At 43.3% G+C, this 19653-nt stretch overlaps 1 protein-coding gene across 1 annotated transcript in view; it reads left to right on the forward strand.

Moving 5' to 3' along the window:
* The first annotated feature begins 14096 nt into the window (after positions 1 to 14096).
* The window catches only part of MEIS1 (Meis homeobox 1), a 211796-nt gene continuing 206239 nt past the window's right edge, over positions 14097 to 19653 (forward strand). The window contains exon 1 of the mRNA XM_054820298.1: positions 14097 to 14232. The gene's annotated coding sequence lies outside the window, so the exon portion shown is untranslated. The remainder of the gene's footprint in view (positions 14233 to 19653) is intronic.

A 19653-nucleotide genomic window follows, 5' to 3' on the forward strand; every position in this document is an offset into this window, starting at 1 on the left:
CACCTCATTTCCTCACATAGCATTGATTCAGGAAACTGGCACACGTTGGCCCAAGTAGACTTGGGTAGACCTTTGGCAAAATTCAAATCCACGCTGAAGGCACAAGGAAGGAGCTGAGACTTGGTGGGTTGTCCTTTGGGCAGTACCTTCCAGGGTTTAGTCTTGGAAGGGTCAGTCTAAGCTACGCTATGATGCAAACTGTGATGTTTGCCTCAGAGAAGGACTTGGACCTGGAGCCCTGGACACAAAACAGCTGAAGTTGGAAGCGATTTGGAGGCTAAGCTCTGCTTTTGAACCCTCTCCAGTGTGTGGGTGTTTATCCAAAGCCATCCTCCCCTCTCCCTTCCCCCTGGCATCTCCTCCTCTATTTTTTCATAAATGTTGCCACTGGGGATTCATATATGAAAAAAACCCGAGGCAAAAAAAAAAGCGAAGGGAGGAGGAGGAGAGCTGTACCTCTTCTGCAAATGCAATAATTCAGATGGGGGAACGCGCTGTTAAAGTTTCTGCCTTGACGTGTGTATGTGAAACGTGGCCAAGTTATGGTTTCTGTGGGAATTGTACGTTTGAATTTTCTGCCTTTTGTGTGGTTAAATTCTCAACCACAACATTGCATTAAATAGTCGGGCTTTTTTTATGATAGTTGTTGTACCCATAAAGCTTAATGTTTTGCTTCTTTACGAAGGTGGGAGGGTATTTGTGTGTTTTTGTGCTAGGGCGATGACATGGCGGTTTACTTTAAATCGGAGCGCGGAGGATACGCTCGGATTTCTGCCAAAGTGAAGGGAGGGGGGTGTTGGGAGCTCTTTCTAGCGAGAAGGGATGGCTCAGTGACAGGGGTGCACTGCCAGACCAAGAGCAATTAGACTAGGGGACAGGGACGGGCCTCGGGATTTCCTGTTGTGATACTGAATTTTATCTCTAAGTAAGCAATTCCAAACTTCCTCCAACTGGTAGAACCCACCAGTTCTGTCTGCTCTTCCCTCCACCTTCCCTCCTCCAAATATTTGCTCTACAGCCTCTGGGAAGTGATGCGAGTGACCTTTGTAGAAAAACTGCAGCAGCTGTCCACCCGTTAAAAACTAGCATCACAAGCAGCATTAATTGCTGCTGTGGTTGGGACTCTCCGCGCAAGCCAAGCATTGACCTGACGTGAAGGTCTGGTTTCCCGTCAGCCCCTGTAGAAGGTCAAAAATGAAACCTGGGAGGCAGCACGGGGAAGCCGGCACCACGTCCATTTGCTCCGTACTTCTTCTGAAGCTGCCAGTGCTGGAAATGTTAATGTCAGCATATATGAGGGTTGTGGTCCATTGAAATGTAAATTGGAAGGGTTTCACAAGAAGTGTTTATATTCTACGTCAGCAGTAGGCTGAAGGGTGAAGGCTCAAGCTTGACAAATATATTTTTTTTGCATCAATGACCAGCAAAAGAAAATGGAAGTTTACAGGTCCTGTGAAACCCATTTGCTTGGGCTGGGTTCGGTATTGCAGCCCTGAAGCAGTCTTAGGGCATCACGGGGGGCAGCAATTACCCCCCATAGCACTGAGGAAAGGCGGCTAGGCTGGGCAGGGAGGGTGCTTCTTTTTGCTTCTTTTTAGTTACGCATTTTTGGATGCTGTTCCCAGATTTGTTCTTTGAAAACACAGGTTACAACCTCATGTCGCCACCAAAAGTGGTTAAACCTTTCAGAGCAGGGCCCTGGTCCTGTGCAGTTAGGCACAGCTTGGAGCCTTGCTGGGCCTGATGGAGATCTGAGGATGAAGGGGAAACCAAATCGCCAAGGTTCGGGAGCTTCAACCTCCCTTTTCTTCCAACCTGCTGGCTGGGAGGCGTTACCTTACTTTTCATTCTTGCTTCACATGCCTAGCGAGTCCTTCCCCAGATTAGTGTCCCTGGTATTTTTTGCCTCGGTGTTCCTGTGTGCTCCTTTCCAGCTAAGAAGCAGTGGTCCCGCCTGTATCCATACACATATTTAAAAGCTAACGTTGTCCTTCTAGCCTTCCCACTTTCCAATGAACCCACTGACTGCGTCTTCTCGCTGTATTTTGAATTTCCACATTTCCTGTGGGCAGACCCTTCCAAACCAGGTGGAGGGGAATTCCTTTGCTCTTCCCTTTCCTCGCACAAAGAGCGTTCAGATGCCTTTGACGCCCCGAGACTGACCTGAGGCAGGCAAGTGCGACCCTGCGCCTGTAATTCGGTGCTTATCCCTGCAGGATGAGCTCAGGGCTCTCTGCTCAGACCTAATGGGTAGGTAAAAGGCAACTGGTTTTAAAACTACTTTTAAAGAATGTAAATATATTTCCTGTTTTTACCCACCGGGTCCTTGAACAGCTTGTGATGCTTTTAAAAGGCAAATGTCCAATTTCCTTCACTATCCCCGGAATAAAATCCCGTCCACTGGAGCGGGTGGGAGGTTTGCCTTGCGCTTCAGGAGAGAGGGGCTTCAACCCACACGTGTCCTGGTGGAGGAGCCTTGGGTACCTCCCGGGGTTTTTCCTCCTTAACAGGATTTTCTGGCCTGTTTGAGAAAGTTTTCTTCTCACTCTTGCCTCTGACAGCTCTAAGGGCACAGGCAAGGACGCTGTCAGCAGGGAAGCTGAGTTTATTGGCTATAGATCCTATGATTCGAATACTTTCTGCCCTTTTTTGAAACAATTCTTTGGTTTTGAAAGCAAATGGTGGCTATAATATAGTGAATTGGACACTAAATTTCTATTAATTCATAAAAACTAAAATAGAATCCATTAGGAGTAGTTTGGTATTGGTGTGAAAGGAGATGTAAATTATCTACTATCATGCTTGAAATGCGAAAGCTAATCATGTTTGGCATCAGGCCAGCTACCATTAAAGTAATTATTTTTAATCATCAGCACTTGGTGACATGAATACTCATATTTGTTGATTTACTGTGGAAAGCACTTTATATTGTAAATAAAAAGCTGAGAAAATATACATTTTGTTTTAACGATAATAATAATTATTCAGATAAAAAGGCATTTGCTTTTATGAAGCCAAAAGAGTCGGTTTCTGTCCCCCCATCAGTCAGTATAATCAGCCTGATCTAATGCCTGTCATATTAAATGGGAAGCCCACCGGCTGCAGAGGGGTTTGGATCCTATTCCTGTGTGAATGCTGCATTTTTTTTATTGTTAAAAATTGCTAACAGTGGATTCTCCTGAACCACTGCTGTTGAACGACTCCTTTTTTTTTGGGTGGGGGGTGGGCTGGGTGGTGGTGTTGACATAAATTCAAGCTGAGGTCTCCTATGTGCAACCTTTATTTGAAGATAAAGACCATAAAATATTGTAAATGGTCTACATGACAGGTTAAAAAATCCCAATTTTAGCTTATTTTCATTAGTTTTTCGATGAGGCTGAGACTCCTAATTGCCTGTGTGAGTTCTGTAAGTGGAGACATAAGCACCTTGCTTATTTGGGACCGCTGGAAATATTCACCTGTCTTCTGTAGGAATAAAACTGTATATGCTGGCACTGTGTGTCAAAATGTTACTCTGAAATTTGGAATTATTTAATAAGAGGACCAGTAATACATTCAGTAGGCATCTCGTGAATATGACTGAAGCTCTGTATTTACCCCAGTGGTCCATCTCCCCAAAATGTGTGTATCTGGTTTAAAGAAAGTATGCCTTGAATTCACAAGCGTGACTGTTTCAGTAGGAAATATACAGTATTTAGGTAAAAGTGACTTAATTAAGCAATCAGGAAGTCCAAATTCAGCATGTAGTGGCTGGAAAGACAGCGAGTATATGAAAGCAATTCAGGGAGGGGAAAGGGTTATTAGCAGGTAAAGCAAAAGCAGCAGCAATATACTACGTGTAGGACTCTGTGGGATTTTAGGGAAACAGGGACTGATTTCTGAGAGTTAATTATAATAGAATAAAAAGCTTATTACAGGGCGTGAGAGGGCGTGGGAATAGCGTACGCTCGGAGACTCAGAGGCAATTCTGTCATGTGCATTTTGACAGAGTATTTTGTACAACCCGAATTATAAAAGAACGAAATACCCCAAACAGGCAAGTAAAAAAGAAAGGCAAAAAACCTCGTCCCTCGATTTTCTCCCTATGTAAGCAAATCCAACCAAACATGGGTCATTTCCAAAGCCCTGAGAGCATCGCCCCGCTAGCCGGAGGGCAGTGCGGCCGGAGGTGGCCACGTGCTGGGTAGCCAGGAGGCCCGGTGGGAGCGCTGGCTCCCGTTTCTTTGGCACCGCACAGCTCGGCATCTCCACCCCAGTGCTCCATAGGTATTGATTTTGTCAGATTTGGTGCAATTTCCTTTCCCTCTAGTTTCTGACCACGTTACATGGTGTGATGGTGAACGTAACTTGGCTTGGCAGAGGTTTGGCGTATTCCTCTGGAAGGGGTTGTGCTCCTCTGTAGTTTTCTCCTCCTCTTGTCCCCATGCAAGCCCCATCCTCAAAATCTGGACCTTCTTTGAGCCTCTCCTTTCTACAGGGTATGGTCTATATAGCTGGCCTTTGTAGGGTGATACCTATTTTATCTAGACTGAGGAGCTGTTATCAGCCTGCTGCGGCTGCGGGATGCAAAGCTTTCGGATGGTCACTGAGCCAGAGATACCGCTGCCTCTTTCCATCTCCTAGTTGGGAGCACAGGCGTGTGCAAAAGGCTGTACACACACTGCTTTTAATAATGGCCCACAAGTTAGCCTAGGGAGATACTGCTCATTTTAGGGCTTGAAATTGGGTCTTTCTACTCTAAAAATCAGGGTACAAGTGCTTAAATAAAAATGCATCGGTTTGCCCATGGTCCTTACTTGTGGAAGCATAATATGTGATTGGTTTGGGTCATTTCTTAAAAAAAAACAAATAAGAAAAGACAAACACTCTGTGGGGGGAGGCTTAAGAATGCCTAGTAAGTGTTTTTAAATAACCTGGGTCAAAAGATGGAGATCAAAATTTACAATGTTGTTGGTTGTGAAAATAAAACTTGGTTGGATTTTTCCGAAGGCCCAAATGTAAACAGAGAATTGAGCCAGTGCTAAATCAAAATGCTTCCTAGTCTTGTATATTTTAATTCTTTTGCCTTGAGAAAGGAAAGGTGAACACATACTCCTTTCTGACAATGAGTCAGTCCTATGTGAAATGATAATTTGGCTAAATTCATACTTTACTAGTAATTCTTTAGAAAAGGGAGGTTCCCAACTCAAATAGTTCTTCAGAGAATTGTACCTTATCCTGCAGGCAGTTCCGATATCACGTTAACTGATTTCTTACCAGAACTGTAGGGGGAAAATAAAGAAGTTTTGAAAATTTTTCATGAAACTTTTAGGGGGAAAATCCTTTTCTTGAGTTTTTACCATTTGGCTACATTCTGAAATGCAATATCCATCAGTTTCAATTTTTTCCACAAAATAGGTTTATAAAAGGGACTCTGAAATGTTCCTTTTAGAAAAATTGCAATGTAGATTGCTAACTGGGTTTTCTGGGGGTTTGTTTCTACATTTTATATAATAATACAACATTATAAAATCTTAAGAAAGAAATTTATTTCAAAGAGGAAAATTCCAGCTCTTTCATTTCAAAATACTGGACTGTTATGAACTGTTCGTCCTATTGTATTTTTTTTTTTTCTACAGAAATATTTCAACAAATATTGCATGAACTTGTGAAGGATTTTGATTGACTGCCTCTGACTATTCTCTCAAAGTTTTTCTAGGCACCTCCCATTAATTTTGTAGCCCTTTATTCAGCTTTACCAAATCTTCCTGCATTAAGTTTTGCTTCCACAGCATTTTTCTCATCCGTGTTCCCTCTGACTTTTCAGCAAAAACCGTATTCTTGTCCCTTCCCATGTCCTGCTGCTGTGTTTTCTCAGGTTGTTGGACGAGGTGCTGTGTAAATTGTTTTATGAAATTTGCACTTGCAGTTCCCATGGCCAGTAATCGGTGTCCCAGCTGGCTCTATGCGAAATGCACGCTCTGCTCTTGGGTGCTTCGCTAAAACCATCCTCTCCTTCTCCTCATCAGCATGCAGCGCCTTTCTCTTCGGCTTTTGAAGTCTGCATGCTCAAGCCAGGGATTGTCGGTGGCAGAGCAGATTCGTAGGAAGAAGTGTCAATGTGGGTTACCTTCGACGTTAGCTAGATGGTGCTAAAGAATTTTTGCTTGTCGTCGCTAAGGAGAGCATTTGGAGCACAGTCCTCCTTTCAGTTCCTGGGCTTGGAATTAAAAAGCGACGCTTTTGCTTCATCCTAAATGCAATATAAGCTGAAGCCAGTGCATACAAGGAGTTAAAATCTGTGAAAGACCTGCTCCGGAGCGCTTTATGAGTTAGGCCTATTGGTTTCAATGACTTCAGTGCTCTGTGGATCAGCCCCTGGAGCCTTACACATACTTTGACATAAAAGAGGTTTTGCCAGCGGAGGACTCTCTCTCCTGTGCCTGTTTCCGATCTGCTGGAGCAGCGATGAGCTTCCAGCACCGGCAGGCACTTTGCATTTCACCCTCACAGTGCCTGTTGTGAGAGAGTGAAAATTTCCTCTTGCCTTTTGGAGCTGTATCCTACAGCACTTTGGAAATTTTTTTGAAGTGAATAATTTAGAAAACAAACAAGCCAAAACACCACCCCTCCAACTTGCAGTAAGTGCTCTTGAAGCCCAGGTTTCCTGGGTTTTTGAGTCCTGCTGTTTCAGATTAACAGAGTCCTGGCTCTGATAAATACTAACAAAGTGTAACGAATGATCAAAGCTGCATTTACAACCCAATGAGCTTGAAATGATTGATCTGGATGACATAATAATGATAACCAGTGAGACGAAGCATGCAGGACTCTACCCCTCCAGGTCCTGGGAGAAAGGAGCAGGTATTAAAAATGACTACGCTTCTTAGGTCATCAGGTTATTCCCATTCTGGTACAAGTGAAGGACAAATGCAAGACCCTCGCTTTTCCCCAGAAGAGCCCTGCAGCTGCTTTGGACTGTTGATATCCCTTTGATAGTAATTCATTGTTTCATACAGATTCCAAAGTTTGGCTGATGACCCAGTAAGTAAGACCGAGTCATTCATGACCATTCCCTGTACTGCCAGGGTGGTTCAAAGGGTGGTGGAAGCTCAAATGTTGTTCTTTGCAAAGCCTGTGCAAGGCTGTAGTCACAGATGTGAAAGGATATAAGCGTGTCTAGGACATGGACTTTGCCATCTGGAGGTTTCCTGTCATCTCCCAGAAGACCGGTTAGATGATTAACGACAAGACAGCTTGGACATACCATAACTGCAATATTCTTTAGAGCTTGGCTGCCTCTGGTCCCACAATAACCTCTCCAACAGCAGCACAGCTCCTTGTAACCTTCCAGAATCATGCTTCCAGCAGACTTCCTTCCTTCCTTCCTACAAAACAGAAGTGCCTAGCTACTGGCCTTAGAGCTGGCAGATGAGGATGAATGAGCCTTCCTTGCCATGTCTCTTCTCTTTTTCTTCTTTTCAGTCTTTGACTGCAAAGAATGTCTGGATGTGTGGTATGATCACATTCCTCAGCACACCTTAAAGACAACTCACCCTTCTATAAAATCAACAATACCTATTGTTTATTTCTAGCAGGCTGCTTTTTCCAGGTAGCAACCAAAGACCTTGTACCCCCAAAGCCACCGATTTGGTGCTATGGAAGATAGTCTATTTGTGCATGTAGGAGATGATCTCACAGCATTGGGAACATCTTTGCTCTACAGGTCTGGTCCTGATGTGGTGTCACTTGCTCTGGATTTACAGCTGCCAAGGATCACTTTAGGGCCAAGTCCTCTCATGCTGCTGTTCCATTCAAGTCCACCAACTTCTTCCTTTCCTTTTTTCTCCCAGAAAAAAGTATGTCTATCAGAATAAAGTTGTTCACCCACAGGCCAAGGAGCACTGGCATTTTAAAAATACTGGGCTGAATCCTCAGCAGAATGTAAGTAAACAATAACACCTTTGAAGTCAAGAGAGCTTTTCTCATTTACTGTCTGAGACTCTCTTTGTGACACTGAGATGATATTCACAGTATCTACAATTAGAGCATAATTTTTTGAGGTTTCCTATAAAGTTGACGAGGAGACAGTCCCTCCATAAGGCAATTATGGCCTCTAAACATGAATCCGAATTGCTCTGTGGAAGAGGCTATCTTTTTTCGGTCTGCCCCTCCCCACCTCTTTTCCCCTTTACCCCTCTATGGACCATAAAGACTGTCCCAAGTTAAGCACCTGAAGCAAGGTGCTTAAAATTTGGCTAGCTGCGTAGTGTCTCGTGTCACCGCTTTCAGCACTAACTCCAGAGTTAGTTCATCCAGCCGTTCCTTGAGGAGTTCCTCAAAGCAGCTCCATCTGTTTGTCCAACCTAAAAAAAAAACATTAGTAATGACAAGTAGGACTGACAAGTATGTGGACAAGCATGAGTGCTTTTCTAAAGATTTCTAAACTACCCCAAAGTCCTTTTACCCAAACAGTGTTACCGTACACGACAGTTGACCTCAGACTCAGTTCTCCGAGCAGTGAGTTCAATTAGCTTTAATACTTTCAACATTTAAATAGTTAACAGTAAGCAAAGTTCTTTAGAAGCGGAGGGGGATGACTACATGTGCGTCTGCTGAAGTTGTCAGGCAACGATGGAAAAAAAAAAATAGATCTCTAATTGCTTCCAGACAATGCCTTTTGGATGGGGCTGTGCGAGAGCAAGGGGAGCTCACGCTCTGACAGAGGGACTGCTCCCAGCCAGAGAGGAGGCTGCTGCAGCCCTGCCATCTCTCCAGTCCTGCCTGGCGACCTTCTCGCTGCCGATGGAAAAAGGGCTACTTTGCCCAAAACCGCCCGGTTCTCCGTCTCTCCGCAATACCCCTCGCTAACAGGAAGCCTGTGGAAAGCTAAATGCCTGGGGCGGCGAGCCAGCAGATCTAGGTCTACTGCTGACTTTCTTCACGAGTGTGGGCTCGTCCTGTGGCTTCTCTGACTCTCCGTTCTCCTCGCCAGTAAAATCTGAGATAAATCTGAGCTGTGGAGGGCCATAGTTTAACTAATTTGTCCAGATCCTACAGTAGCAAGTGGCATCATCTCATCGATATACAGATAAATTCCTGCAAGTTTCGATGTATCCTTAGCTAGAAGTACAACCCTAACACAAATCTTCCTGCTTTGCTACCTTTCACGTTGTTTTTTGGAGTTTGTTCATCTCGGTGTTGGCGGAAAATGGGATTCGCATATTTTTTGCTGCAATTGGAAAACAAAAGCAGAAGGAGCTGGGAGAGACAGCAGCAGAGAGCACTGAAGAAACTTCACTGGCTGCAAACAGCATTAACAGTCAGTGCCAGAACCGAGGGAGGAGTAATAAGGTCATATATTCTGTGATGACAAGTGGGAGAGCTTCTACTTGAGCTACCAGGACTCAGCTCAAGCAAGTCCTGCCACCAGTCCAGCCCTGGCTATGACAGACCAGCCTCAAAGGTGACTTTTCAGGAAAGCCAAATTTCTGAAGCAGCATAGAAAAAACTGAGGTGGAAAGGCAATCAAAGTATTTAGCTCTTATTAGATTCCACAGAACTGCTCTCTGAAGCCTCCACCAGCTTCAGCTGCGTTACGGGGGCAGACTACAGCACTGCGTTTTACTCTGCTTTGGCTCAGCCTCGGGCGATTCTTTATCAGACTTTTCTGGTATTTAAGTCCTAGGCGTTAGAAATGCAGCTTAAAATGAAAGCTTGATCTTAGTTTACTGTGGCATGAGGTGGTATTATTGAGGTTATTTCTCTCTGGGAAAATCTGTATTGGCCCTTGTCAGTCCACAGTGAAGATACTTATCTTTGTACTAGTCCAGGTGATTGATTGTGTCCAGTCAATACTGTCCTGTGCTGATGTTTCATTCTATCTTAGACTTTTTTTTTTTTTTAAATCTCACTGTGGAGTTGAAACCACTTAAATATTTTATTACAGAAAACATAGGCTCAGCATGTAAATTTAGCAGTTGAACTATATTTATATCCATGCACATACACATACTTTTACAGACACAGTTTTTAAAATTTTATCTAAACTAATTTAATACTAAATGGTTGGATTGTAGCTGAATTGATAATGGTGTATGGGAGCATCATTTTATATCAGGAGTTAAACAAGTCTCCGGTAAAGCAGTATTGTGGTTTCTTGCAGTTGGAAAGATCAGAGAGTGTAATAAAAGGAGCCCAGAGAAATGGATGACCCTAACAGGAAAGAGATCCACAGGAACATCTTGAGTGAATTCATTGCTACATGTTGACATCCAGTGGAGAAATGGTCTCAGAAAGCCTCCTTTCATCGTCTGTACAGCAATCTTAGGCAAAGACCCCTGAAAGTGATGCTGCTTACGTTAACCAGAAGCTTTGTCTTTCAGATGGATTTAAGAATGTAGGTCACTGTCAGCAGTCACTGCAGGGAAGACAGTGGAGTTTCAAGATATTTGTAAAGCACCACAGTTCATCTCGAGCCTTCCCCATTCATGGCTGAACTGGTGTAATTGAGTTTATGAGGACCCATCATCTGTTTCAGTCTAAAGTCAGCTGGGTTAATTTAAGGCAGGACTGACTAGCTGGCAGGGGAGAACACTTTAAACCTGCCCCAGCCATTACTGCTGCAGTCTGGCCTACCGCCAGCGCAGAGTCTACAAGGAGTTGGAGTATATTTAGCTTCAGTTTATCCTCTGCCCCCTCAACTTACATGCTGACCCATGCCAGCTGTGACTCAAGTCTTCCTGGCCACTTTACTTGACATCCTCCAACCTGCCTGCTTGTTTAGATTCTCGCTGCTTACTTATCTTCGACCGTGAAAATTTGACTGTGAAGCAGGCTTGCTCTGAGACCTTGGGCGAGTCATTTAACTCCCCATACTTAGTTTGCAGATCTGCAAAATAAAAAAATAACTCCAGGAGTCCCCCTAGGATGCTGCAAGGAATGATGCCGGACTATGTGTGCTCCACCCTGGTTTTCTGTAGAGAATTGCAGGGTTACAGTTAGCATAGCCCTACTTTGAAACCTTTATATTGGGTGTTAAAGTGCCTATATTTGGACACTTTACTTGTTCTGAAGGGCGGTGAGGGGTATTTTCCATGTACTTGCATGATAATCTCGCTTTACCTACATCTTAAAATACTTCTCTTTTTCTTTAACAGTTTAACAGCAGTAGTTTTAAAATTAGTTCACCTAGGGCAGAGATGGGAAAACCTGAAAATTATTTAATATAGCATATGACATATATTTGTAATATTAGTGAGACAAGTCAGTCAGGGACTGTGTGTTTATTACTCCAAGAAGAGATACAGCCCTGCTGTTATTACCCCCCCAAAAAAGTAGTTCTTACTGTATTTAGGGAAAAGTCCACCAGATTTTAGTTTCCTCCACCAAACACACCCTTTTTTAATCTTGGAAGCTTCCTTCTCATCCATTCCAACTTTGACTTCAATTTTTTGTGGACAAAAACTGTCCGGCAGCTTTATAGGATTTCCAGTTAGAAATGATACAAGTTTTAGCACATCTCATAGGCAAGGGAATATGATGTACTTTATGATCTGATAAAAGTAAACCTGAGGGAGCTATTCCTAAAAGTGCCACTCGGGGTCAAGGATGAGATCACATCTGAGAAGGCAGCAATGGTATCAAATACCTTTTGTAAAACAATGACATAAAGGACTTTAGAAAACTGGCCTGGATTCAGGGGTCCTGATTGGCTCATAGTGATGTCAACCATGTGCCTATAATGCCCAGTAAATGTCTCATTCTTCTTCCTTTTTAGGAATAATTGCCCCTTAATAACAGCAACAAGTGGCTTCAGGTCACTTGGGGTGCGCTGCGAGCTGACTATAATGTGCTTCAAATAGTCACAGTCAATGGGACTGAGGAGTAAGGACTGGGAGTTGGTGTTAGGCAGATTTTACACATTGGGCACCTTTCTCGCCCCATCACGGCAGCACACACATACCTTTTGGGTTGAATTTCTTAACCTGCCTTTCCTGGGGCTACTAGAAGGCTCATTTTCCAATGCGGTCTCATATAGTGCTGGTCAATTTGGAAATAGCATTTCAGCAGTGGAGAAAGTCGCTCCCTTGTTCTTAGGTCACAACTAATTCTTTCTGGGTAACTCCTGGTTACTGTTGACTAGCCTGTTGACTAGCTGCTGCCAGTTCTGTGTCTCGTCTCGAACATGAGTCCATGGGAAATGGCCATGGTCCACCATGATGACACCTACTACAACCAGTTGGGAGAGAAGACTTTGTGAAGGTCATTCTCATTATTGTAGTTCAGTCTGGAGGATGGAGAAGAGAGTTCATGTTTTTGCAGCTGGAGGACATTCTGGAGGGAAGGATTTCCTTCCATCTGAGACACAGAAGTAGAGTTTGGAGAATCTTGACTTTTGCCTAAGCCTGCCACTGATGTTTTGTGCAACTCTAGGACAGGCAGAGTTTCTCTCTGTGCCTCAGTACGTGATATCCTTGATGGAAATATAACCTGAGATGTTTATGTTAGGTCAGGCAAAGCATCGTTCTAAAATGATTATGCTTTTTTTGATTACCAAAGGTAGGGTTTTCAGAGCATTACATTATTCCGCTGTGCCACCAACATACCTTCAGGTCCCTGTCTGCAAAGGGAAGAGGAACCTAATTCCCTGCTTTACATGAACCTTCTTATAAGCTCACAGTGGAAAATTGTGCTAATGGCAGGTGAGAAACCTATTTCATTCCTGGGCATGAAGTAATCAGCGATGATGAATACCAAACAAACTTGATATGAAAATCTCTACCAAGGGTATTGCCAGACAAGTGTAACTGCAATATCATGCCTGACTCCTGCATAGGCAGGATTGTGGAGGGCTGAACGTTCATAAATAACATGAGCAAACTCCCTGTTGCCTTGTATAGTGATGTAGGTATGTATCCCAGTTTGCGTTTGTGGTAAAAGTCCATCCTTTTAATAAAAAGGTTTTGAGAAATGGAAGATTTCAGCTGTTTGGGATTTGGTCTAGTATCCGAGAAAAGAATGCAATTGTGAAGAAAAATTCGGAAAGCGAAGGTTAAAAAGGTTCTTAAAAAAACCGAGGGATGTTTAACAACATATACAGGGTGTAGTCTAGAGACCGGGAGCTGTGTGTTTTCAGTGTGTTATCTGCATGTAACATAATCTGACCCTTTTGCAGGTACAAGTATCTTAAATAAATGCTCCTATAACCTGTACAAAGACAGAGGAAGAACACCACTTAGAGCAGAGAGAGAAGGATATCCGGGGGGGGGGGGGGGGGGGGGGGGGGGGGGGGGGGGCAGGGGAGTGCGACCAACAGGTTGATTATAAACTTTTATTTCACTTAAAAATGTATTGCCAATACATGCCCATGGTGGTCCTCCAGCTCTACAGTTGGTATTTTTGCAGGTATTGCATGTATTCTGCATATGAAATTACAGTGATTTACACCAGCTTGGACCCTAATCTAGGAATGTGAATTTAACAAGGCATCTGGCTAGGACAGAGCTCTGCCCACCTGAAGCTTGTTGCAATCTGAGAGCCTTTAAGATACCCAGGTGTCCGTACCACCTTGCAGGTACCTCAAATCAGAACTGAAATACCCCGCCAACTGCTGCCCTACTAATCTGAGTGGCCTGTGAGTTAATGATGTTTGTTGCCCTGGTGGGGTCAGGAAAGGGAGCACAGCCTGACAAAGAGCTATTCCAGAGGGCTGGCTGAGAGCCGTGTTGTTCCTGACGGTCCTGTCTCTTTCCTCTGCTTGGGCTGGAAGTTGTGCCTGACCGCTTGCTGCCTCCCACTGCTGGTAATGCCTCTTGCTGACCTTGGGTTCGGATTTGTTTGCTAAGCTGGGATCTGTAAAACTGCAGTCTAACAATTCTACCACTTGTTCTAATTTAGTGAGGGGTGAGAATTAACAGATGGTGTCATTATCAAAAGCTGTTCGAGTGTTGAAACAACATAAATCCCCCAAATACCGAAAAACAAATACAAACTGCAGTAATTTTTCCAGTATCTGTTGAATAATAATCACACTTTGCATTTATACAGAGCTTTTTAATCCACAGCTTTTGAAGTGCTTCTAGATTAGAACTAAAGCTCGGCCCAGATCTGTGAAAGAGTCAAACATAACATTACTTGCTCTTCTGAAGTTCAAGGTGCGGCACGGAGTGTTAAAGGCTTACACTGGAGATCTCCGTGGGGACCCTGGCTGCTTCTCCTGTCTCTGCCACTGCTTCTGCTGAATGGGCTTGGGTAAGTGATTTCATTCTTCCATACTTGAATTTCTCAGTTTCTAAACCAGGAATGACAATGTTTTGCCTCCTCTGTGAAGTGTTTTGTTCTGGACAGATGAGAAGTGCTGTTAAGGTGTGGGTGCTGTGTTAAAATTATCGTTGTTACCCTTGAAGAGCAGATGCTGAGGGTGGTGAATATGAAATGCTTGGTCTGGGTTTTCAGTGGGGCTGAGAACATCGGGGTTCTGACTGGAAGCCCTTCTAGAAGCTTCATGTTTTTTAAGTGTCCCAGGGCAAACAGTGTAAAACAAAGGCAGTCTATTTCCCGCTCCTTATTGGTGTCCTTGCTAATCATTAAAACTTCTCAAGACCTTTGTGGTCCAGCTTCATGCACATTGTATCTTCGTAGTGTACCAGTGTGTTTCCCTTGTCTCCTGCAAGTGTAGGTGAGTGGTCCTGCAGTTAAATTCAGGAAGTAACTGTAGTGAGGAAGTGAAATGAGAAAAAGATTTGAGCTTGCTTTCTCACACACTCTATTTTAGGATTGTTTGATGAGGCCTTCTTTCAGGATTAAAAGAAACAGATACAGTCAAGATCATATCTTGAAAGTTGGGTGTTAAGACTCTGTGTAACAATAGTAATGGATCTTATAAAAAAATCAGTCTATGATCATAGCATTTCAGAGTTGCATGTTTCAGAAGATAATATTTATGGTGGTATTGATAATATTTATGTTTTGGTTGGCCCAAAGTGTCCCCTGGTCCTTTGTTATAAGTGTTTTGAAGATGTGCATTTTTGTAATAAATATGAGTGGGAAGGGAGGAGAGAAAAAAAGGAGAAAAAAAAACCCCAAGCCCAGCGTTTTGGGAGGGGAAGCTCTCCAATTAATCATGGCCAATTCTGTCTAAAGAAACAAAGTTAATGTATTTAACATTTCCTTACTTAAATACTGCATTCATAAGAATATAGTACTGGAAGAGACCCTTTGCGTCATTTGTTAGACTTGTGGTGAAGTGGTTAGGGATTTGTTCTCTGTTCCTCTGGGCAAATGTCATAGTACAGCTTGTATCCGTGTGGTCTAAAACCTTCCATTCCTAAAAGAAGGCAGCAATGCTTGAGCAGCTTCCTAGGAGTGATCCCTGGCCTATGGCAACCCCTGAACCCGGCTTGGCCGTTGGGAAGGAGAGAAGTAATTCACCCAGGCCAGAACTGAGCCAGAAAGAGCCACTATATCAACAAAAAGGGGACAGTGCTGGAGCCTACCGTAAGTCTAATCGCTGGCTTCACTCCCAGGCCATAGCAGGTGGTCATGTCCTGCAACCCATTTGAAATCCCTCTGAAAGGCTGGAGTGTGTCTTAGTTTCCAGTGCTGTCCGGGATGGATGTATTGTCAGCATACGTTCTTTTTAAAGAAACATGATTTTACGCAGATGTCCTATGAGCTGTTGCATTGCGTGCTGAATGATGCCTTCTCCTGCCAGAAGGTCCTGATGATGGGGTAGGAGTGGGAAGGAGGTGGCATGAGTCAGGGGCGTTGGCATTGCTCCATCGGGTACCACGTGGGTGTAATTTAGCCTTCACTCCATCAAACCTGGTAGAGACAAGACTCAAAATTCTGTTGTCTCCCCTTATACACCAGAACATTATGAATGACACTTATTTATTTATTCTTTTGGTCTTGGTCGGATGAAAAGAAGAAAGAAAAGACTCCTCGAGACTTTTCTAGCTTTGGCACCATTTGAGGCTTTATAAATGTGGGTTTCAGCTGCTCTTGATGCAAGTTACTGCAAACTGGCAAACCAGCCTGTAAGCCAGCACAACACAACCACAAGTTTGGCAACAAATTACTGCTGCCAGATGCCTTTGCTGTTCCTTTAGCTTTCTATGGATTCGAGGCGCTTCACTTTTTTTTTTTTTTTTTTTCCCCCTTGTTGTTGGAAATACTTTCAAAGTAGAACACAGTGTTTTGGGTTGTCTAGCCAAAGTTTAGCTGTCCTTTTGCATCTCTGCCAAACTTCCTGTTTTCAGCAAAAACAATTTATTATCTTGCTGGTTCTTTAGACCTGAAAGGATTTGCAAGCACAAATAAACTTCTGAGTTTTGGGGTTGTTTTTTTTTTTTTTTCATGGCCTTTCAAAGAATAAACTCACTTCCTCTCAATTATGTGGTCTGTACTAGCAAAGAAAAGTATTTAACCTTTGGGCCACTAGCAAGATTCAGAAAATGTTTTAATTATGCAAAGCTTCTGCACTCTGAACTTTTAAAGGACAGATAATTGTGGGTTTTCATACACCAGAAATCTTTGTTTTCAGGTGGTTGGGCAATAGCATCACTCTGCCACGTGCATGTTAAGGGAGTTTGGAGCGAGTTAAAATTTGAAATCTTTTAAAGATTTTTAGTAATTGACTAGAAGTGAGTGATATACTCTGCTCAGGAGCACTTTGTTCCTCAAGGCTTATTATTGACAATCCATGGCCACGTTGTCACAAAATGGAAAAATCTATGATAGGTATGCAGAAACCTTCCTATTCAACAGCTCCACCAAGTCAGATCTGCAAGTAAGACATGAGGCAGTGAAGATATCCGTTGTCTTCGTGGAGGGAAAGCAAGATGTTGTTGCAAACCAAAGCCCTGCTGCAAAGGAATTGTGGAAGAATCTCCTCTCTAAAAATGAAACACATTTAAGTTATCCAAAAAGGGGGGGGGGTGTGGGGGGGGTGTGTGTGAAATTCCATGTCATTCGTACCCAATGCCACTGTAGCGTAAGGCAGCTCAACAAAAGCATGCTTGTAAAATTGACTTCGACACGAGGACGTTTTCGGCATAGGAGTGGGTAACTTGGCATTGGACAGCCATTTCTCTGTGTGCTTTCAAAAATTATTACACATTACCTGCAACTGTTCGGAAGATGTTGAAGTCTATTTTTTGTACTGTACTTCAAAGGATTTGCAAATTCTTTGAAGGTGACTTAACAGCTATTAAATGATTCTGAAGGGGTGGGGGGGAAATCGAAAGTTTTCCAAAAAAAGTTTAAAGGATATGTTTAATATTAGTGTTGGAAATACACTATAAATCCTCAAAGTTTATGTGTATCACCATCTCTGAGATAGCATTTATCAAAGGGAGAAGGAACAATTTACGGAGGGAAGGATCTTTTTAGGAGTTTAATATGTTCCTCCCTGTGTCATAGAAAAAAAAATAAAATTGCATTTGAGCAGAATTCCCCAGCTACACAGAAATCCTTTAACAGTTGTAATGTCCTGGCAGGCCGTATGTTGGCAGGATGCTGCCACTGTTTTCCTAAGGAAAACTGTACTTTTAGCCATTTTTTAGCAGTTTGTTGTCTTTCGTAAGGTAATTATAAAATAGCAAGAATCCCACAGTGCTAAGTAATAGGAAGATGTAAAAAATGTCATTTTAATATGTGGAAAAAAACCCAAAGTCTGAATAATGAAGGTAAAAATGCTGCCACTTTGAATGGGATGCTGCTATTAATATTGTTTCTATTATAGGCTTATCAATTAACAACTGTAGGGACTTCTAAAAAGGGCCAGGAAGAGAAATGTGGTTTACCAGTTGGAAAGATGTTTCTCTAGAGTCAGGTTTAGATTTTTGCTCCTTTAAAAACTCAAGAACTCTGTGTTTATCCTTTCAAAGTGAAAGTGTTTAAAGGGATATCAGAAATAATTTTTGATACCACTAGCTTCAAAGAAGTTAACTGCATTTAGTATCCTTGGTGCTCAGCTTACTTTGTTAAATCATGCTGCTTCTGAAATTCATTGCAAAATTATTGTTCTCTGGGGAAATAATTACCATTCCTCTTACTGTTGGGGGGGATGGTGGTGGTGCATATGTTTGTCAGCAGAGGAATTCAAGTCGAGGAGTTTAAAGGAAGCCTTTCGTTCAGTAACACTGAGTCAGCATCCTAAAAAGAAAAGGATGCTGATCTATCGATTCTTGAATAGGGTTGTGTCCTATTGACGGGAAACACCGCGTTGATACAGTTTTCCTGCAAGTGAAACCAGACTGACCTGTAAGGGCTGTAAATGAAATAGGGCTGGTGAATCTGGGCTTCCTGTTAATTTTCATCTTGCCGCAAGGTAGTGATGGGATTTTGGCTTTTGGGGCTGTCAGTTGGCAGTCATCAAGTGAGGAAGAGGTGTTGAGCATCTGGCAGGGCTGAGCCTGTAGTAAAAGCCTTGATTCTGGGTGTTCTAACCTAAACCATTTCCCAAGAGAAGGAATTTAATTCATGTGTGTACCCTGCACAGGCTTTGACAGAGGGGAAATAAGTGGCAGGGAAGTTTTGGCAGAGTAAGACTGCGGTAACTCTCCAGGGAAGGATTTTGGTGGGATACTGGAACAGATGTGCATCCCAGCACCCCCTGAGTCTCATCTGAACTGACCCCTGTCTTGGTACAGAGGCTGGCGACCGAAGCGTTCCTCTGGCTTTTTAGGAACGCGAGTGTTTTGTTTCAGACCGGTGGGGGTAGGGACTTACTGGGGAATTTGGAGTAGAGCCCAGAATTTCCAAAACTGGAGCCGAGTGTTTCAGTGAACTCCATGTCTCTTGTGTGCGTTGTCCTCCAGTTAGTCATTAACGGACATAAAGCTTCCAGCCTGGCCATATACAATATCTGTATGCAGAGCTTTCTGCAATATACCATAAATGGAACCATTTGCATAGTTTTCCATCATCTGAGCTACTTCGTAACGCCACATTTCTCTCTTCCTGAACCATGCAGTGCATCATGGCCTTGGCTGAGAAGAAGCGTTGACCACCTGGAATAGTTTGAAGTCTCAGTTCAGGAGTAGAAAGCCAAACTGGGGGGTTTCTTAGATCTCCCCTGGGTATGTTTAGCAGTGTAAATGAGAGCCAGTTGGATTTTAACGATTGTCTGCTATATACTGTGCCTTGCAACGCACGGAGGATGGGGAAAGGAAAGGGTGGCTGTGGCTCAGCAGCTCCTGGCTTCCTTGTCAGCCGCAAGAAGCGAAAGAGCAAAGTTTTGTTGAATCCACTGGTGGCTACAATTGACAGAAGCTGGAGCTTCCAACGCTTATAATAAATAGATGAGAAGCACAGACTGTGGTGTTCTGTGCTGCCTTTTGGGATGCAGCACAGACCTCGGACAGGTGCTGCCTGGCCAGCGTTCCCCTGGAGAAGGTGAGGACCAGGATATCTCCAGTAGCTTGGAGGCTGGCTTGGCTCTTGGCTCAAAACAGAAGTTTTAGACATGCATAAATGACTGTTCGTGTTTGGCTCTTTCTTTTTTAATGCTTAACCAGTGTTCCTAGTGAATCTGAGGAATTGCCTATAAAAGTTTCTACATCTGTTTCCTTCCTTAGGCTCTGTAGGCAGCTTGTCGGTCGTTGCTCATATCCCATTCGGGGCAGATTGGGGAATACTGCATTTATTTATATTTATTCAGTGTGTCTG

The sequence above is a fragment of the Grus americana genome, chromosome 3, assembly GCF_028858705.1.
Source record: "Grus americana isolate bGruAme1 chromosome 3, bGruAme1.mat, whole genome shotgun sequence".
Taxonomy (NCBI): Eukaryota; Metazoa; Chordata; class Aves; order Gruiformes; family Gruidae; genus Grus; species Grus americana.